The sequence below is a fragment of the Arabidopsis lyrata genome (genome assembly GCF_000004255.2).
Source record: "Arabidopsis lyrata subsp. lyrata unplaced genomic scaffold ARALYscaffold_1, whole genome shotgun sequence".
NCBI lineage: Eukaryota > Viridiplantae > Streptophyta > Magnoliopsida > Brassicales > Brassicaceae > Arabidopsis > Arabidopsis lyrata.
In genome coordinates, this window is record NW_003302555.1 from 16,036,159 (window position 1) to 16,042,158 (window position 6,000).

Sequence of the window (6,000 nt, forward strand, 5' to 3'; positions counted from 1 at the left end):
TATTAAAAAAGAATACAGATAACAACAAATAAATTTTTAAAAAATATTATCAAATCCTATATATATTAACGTTAATTCTCAAAATCCTAAAAAATTTTCTCTTCAAATCATGCCGTAAATCTAAACTGAAGAATGGCAAGATACCAACGTAAGTATTGTAATAATATTATTAATCCGGAAGATCAAATAATTCAAAATATATATATTTTTTTAGTTTTTCATATTATTTTTTTGTAATTTTTCATATTACTTGATGTTTTTTTTATGAACCAAATGAATGAAGTAATAAGCATTTAACAATGAAATTTATTTGTTTTTGAATAATTGTGTAAAATTTTATATATAGTTTTTACTATTAATTATATTAAAAAATTTATATTTTATAATAATAATATAAATATTTGGCATTTTTATACTTCATATAATTATAAATTATATTTCTTATTGGTCATTTTTATTTAACCGTTCACACTCGCTAGTTAACTAGTCATAAAACTCCCGCAAACGCACCAATTTTTAACCGCTAAATCAATCGTTAAAAATGCTTCTTAACGTTTGGAACCGCAACCGCATGCTTTCACAAACTCCCGCAGTCGCAACCGCACCCACTGTGTTTAAACCAGTAATCTCTTAATGGATATCTAACCAGTGGAGGTTCAAAATAAGATGAGTTTCTCAACTTAGTTAAAGCTAAACATAATATTATTTAATTAGTTAGATACCCATTTTTATGACAAGACAAAATTCAAATTTAGTATAATTTATTTATTGTTAACTTCGTTTCTGTAGTTAACACTATCAACATTTTTAACATTAATTATGTTTTCATATTAATTGTTACGATATGCGTGTGCCTATCGTAAACTTTAGCATCACTTATGTTTTCATATTAGTGTCGCTTTTAAAACGACGCGACCACGCGAGTCTCTTAGTGTTTTAGAATCACCTCTATAAACGATGCGAAAAGAATTGAACTTAACATCACTTTTCTATAACCACACAAAATTGGAATTTGGTATCATTAATTTACGCGTTTCTGTAATTACCGCGTTTTTTTTGTAATATAGAATATATACTATCGTATTTGAACAAAAAAAAAAATGAATATATTCTATCGTCGACTGCCGCGTTTTTTTGTAATATAGAATATATACTATCTATCGTCAACTAGCTAGGCCTTTTTTTGTTACAAATAATTCATTTCTTATAGAAAGCCTATCAAAAAAAAAAAAAAAAAAAATTCATTTCTTCTTCTTTCTTCATTCGACCGCCGATTGGAGAAACCTCGTCACTTGAGAAGGTAATAGTAACTAATTTTCCTCTTTGATTTGGAACCTTTGTTGTTTTCTTCTGGGTCAATCTAAATGACTCTCGTCATCCATTTGAATATCGTCTCTTGAAAAGGTTCAGAACCTTTAGGTCTACTTCTGAGTGTATACTTTTGGTTGAGTTGATTATTTCGTAGAGTTGTAGTGGATTAGAGTCTTCCAGAATTTTGTTTTGTTTTTCACCAGAGTCACGATACACACATACATATATATATATTTATGTGTTTTATACTGAAACTGTAAATTTATAATCCGATCTAGAAGCTCCTCGTGAGCTGAAGAACGGTGAAATCCAACTTAGAAGATTATCACGTATAAGAAAAAGGATCACCTTGAAGGATGCCCTGTTCGGGGCAAAATCGCAGTGATAGCGACTCGCGATCAATAAACATCCTTCATCTCTCCTTAATCCCTTTTTTTTTCTCTTCTTCATTTTTGTGCCGTACAATTTGTTAACGAGAGATAAAGATAGAGAGTTTGGAACCGATTTTTATTGAATTCTTCGTTAAGGGCCGGTTCCTAACATAACCTCACGGTCTAACAATGTAACAAACCAAGACCGGTTTACATATACCGTATATGATATACGAAATAGCTAACCCAGAAAAAAGAGAAATTACCAAGTAGAAACTATGTTATCAACTAAGTTTCATGTCACATATACATTGTTATATTGCTTCATTTTCGTTTTGTTTCTGTATTTTGATTTGATTCCCTAATTTCATTTTATATAATGAACGTCACCATAAATTTATATAACCGATCAAAAACCAAATCGAGTCAGCTGCTCCAAGTCTGTTTTATTTATGCATTGTAGGCCTGGGCGTCCGGTTCAAACCGGAAAAAACCAAACCGACCGAACCGAATCTTTCGGTTTTTGGTTTGACTTCAGTTCAGAAGAGATAACTGATCGGCAAAATTATGATTAGACTTTGGTTATTGGTTCGGTTCGGTTCGGCAGCCAATAACCGGTCGGTTTTCTCGGTTAATTAAAGCTACACCATATATAAACACACAAAAAATCTAGATCGTTTTTTCTAAGTTTTTTCTTTTTCGCAGCCAGAGATGAGATCCTTCTCTTTCTCCTTTTCTCCTTCGATCTTCTTCTCTGTTTATTAGATTTTTCTTCCCCACCTCTCTTCTTATCTTCTACTACCCTCTATTTCTCATTGAGATCGTACCCTAGAAAAAGCTCTTCATCCTTCAATCCTTTATTGCGATTTTCAGATAACTTGTAAGCAGCCCCGGCTTAGAGGGGTGGAGCGGAGGTGCGACGGCCTGGAGTTTTTTTTTTTTTTTTTAATTTTACATGTAAAAAAGACCCATATATTTTTAAAAAAATATTATTAATATGAGAATTATATTTCAAGAGGCCTACTTCTTTATAAGAAAATGTATTAAAAGGCCTAAAATTTTTAAAATAATAATTTTTACTATAAAAATCTGCAAATTTTTTAAAAATTAAATAAATTTTCTCTTTATATATAATAATAGGCCAAAAAAATTTTTTTTGTCCTAAGGCTCCCAAATATATTGGGACGGGGCTGCTTGTAAGCTCCTCCTCTTTATTGTTAAACTTAATTTTCATGTAATTTTGATGCTTGTTAGTGGCTTTGATGTGTTTTTCTCGTTAATCAGAGTCTTTTGATGTTTAGAGATTTGTTATATTGTCATTCGGTAAATTGGAAGAGAGTAGCGGCAGGATGATCTGTAACACCTCGGTTTCAAAAATATGGTGGTGCATGCGGAGAGGTTTAAAAGAATTGATTTGGCAACCTATGTCACCAAAGTGTACTTTTCAGTCAACTATCCTGAGAGAACTCCACAGTTAAGAGTGCTTGAGCTGGAGCAATTTATGGATGGGTGACCTTCCGGAAAGTGATTGTCGGAACTGTGTGAGTGAGGACAAAACACAAGGAAGTATCATGTGGTGATATGTAGGGTTGGTAAACAAGTCTTTAAAGCCTCTCGGACGTAGCGGACCGGCCGTCAGAAGATGGTGGGCTCCCGGGCCGAGAGAAGACATGGGACCCATTAAGAGAGATGACGGTCAGGTCGTTACAAGTGGTATCAGAGCCAAACCCAGACGAGTGTGGAGTCAAGATGATGGCTCACACCGTCGGGGGTGACGGTCTTTCTGCGCAACGAGAACGTTACGATCTGTTAGTGGGGGTGAATTGTAACACCCTAGTTTCAGGAATATGGTAGTGCATGCGGAGAAGTTTTAAAGAAATGATTTGGCGACCTATGTCACCAAAGTGCACTTATCTTTTCAGTTAACTATCCTGAGAGAACTCCACAATTAAGGATGCTTGAGCTTGAGCGATTTTAGGATGGGTGACTTTCCAGGAAGGGATTGTCGGAATCGTGTGAGTGAGGACAAAACACAGAAAAAGATCATGTGGTGATTTTTAGGGTTGGTTAAACAAGTCTTTAAAGTCTCCCGGACGTAGCGGACCGGCCGTCGGAAGATAGTGGGTCCACGGGCCGAGAAAGGACGTGTGGTCTATTAAGAGACATGACGGTCGGGTCGTTACACCGTTAGGGCTGACGCTCTTGCTACGTAATAAGGACGTTGCGATCTTTTAGTGGGGGTGAATTGTAACACCCTAGTTTCAGGAATATGGTGGTGCATGCGGAGAGAAATAATTGATTCGGCCACCTATATCACCAAAGTGCACTTATCTTTTCGGTCAACTGTCCTGAGAGAACTCCAGGGTTAAGCGTGCTTGAGCTGGAGCAATTTCAGGATGGATGACCCTTCGGAACGTTATTGTAACGCCCGACCCGTATTTTTTTTTTAATTTATAATTAAATATCACCCTAAATACTTAATTAAATCAACCAATAAAACAATAGTAACCAGCAAGTCGAAAATACAATTTCTTATTAAAAATATCCAACCAAGCATAACCAGAAATAACCAGCAATCTTAGCATAACTCTAAAACGGGGTTCAATAACCATAACATAAAAAGACGCTACCAAAATGAGTTCTTAGATCAACCTTTCTTCCTCGCCATAATTCCATGTCACACTTTTCCTTTTACCTGCACCATACAGAGAAGAGATGCATAAGTATTATCACAAATACTTAGTAAGACGATCCTCCCATCAACATGCTATACACACAACCAAGATGTAAAAATCAAGACAAACAACAATAAGCAATCAACAAATCAAACCAGACAACTTTAGGAACCTGAAAAGCTCCCAGCCAGACCTGGTATCGATCGACACCGACACCGCAAGAGACATGGAAAACGATCCTTGCCTCTCCCGGCTTTGTTCCCTATTGTATACGTCGAGTCTCACTCGAACCAAGGCACAATACAAGCGTACAAGACCAGAACACATAACAATCAATCCTCAATCAACCTATAACACTCAAACAAAGCATCAAAACTTCCCAACTTGTTTAGATAAGCCATGGTCACGCACTCACCTCAATTTAGGATGGGTTTGAGAGAAGAAGACACCAACTCCACACCACAACAACCTTCTCTCAACTCAACAGCCATTGATATCTTCTTGTATGCTAACCCCAAAAACAAGCTTTTCTCCTCTCCTTAACTCACTCAAACCCTTCCCTTTTCTCTCTAGATCAATCACAAAGCCAACTCTCTCTTTTTCTCTTTTCTAGAACGATAAGGCACTCAAAACTGAAAGAGAGGAGGCTGAATCGAGTTTTAAAAGAGAATTAGGGTTTTTTCTAATTGATTTCTGATTAAACCAGCGATTTAAAACGAACCGATCAATCCTGACATTATTGGTGTCGAGCGACATCCACCAGATGTCGATCAACACCACCTCCATTCTGGGTTCGGGATGTTACAATTACACTATGTGACACGTTTTACTACGAAAGATATCGAGATACCTACATGGGTTATGTTCTTTAAAACCTTAACTTTTAGCTACTTACGAATAATTTGGATGATGATGACGTTGAATTTGTTGAGAAATTGGGAGTTTAGTAGATATGTATGTCTTTATTTGTAAATGTGGCTTGGAATAGTTGAATAAATTTTGTTTTTTTCATGCTTTATTATGTTTGTTTATGTTTATGCATTTGTCACATATTTAATTGACTAACATTTTGGAATATTCCATATGCAGATGGATATACGTAATTTTCGTGTTGAAGAACCACAAAATGCCCAAGTGAATCATATTGATTTTCTCACTAAAAAGGATGCTCTAAATATTTACACCAAGAATATGTCGAATCAGAAAGATTATGATCGTAATTTGGAGTCGGAGGTAAATTTAGTTAGTTAAATAAAAATTTGTTATGAGGCTTTAATTATGTTTGTTTATATTTATGCATTGTTACAAATAAATATAAAAACTAACGATTTGGGTTATTTTATATTTAGATAGATACCAATTCTTTTCTTCATGATGACTTGGCGTTGAGTCTATCTGGTGGAACATTTAACATCAAAGAGCCTCTTGAGAATAATATATCTTCTTCTCACGGTATACATACACAAGGTAAATAGAAAAGTTGATGGTTTATATGTTAAAGGTAATGAAGTAGAAAACATTATTTTATAAGACTATAAAAAGTAAAAATTCACAACGATGTATTTTTTCTCGCAGATTCAAATGAAAGGGGAATTGATAAACATTTAACTACGATAGATATCGAGAACACTTCAGGGGTAATG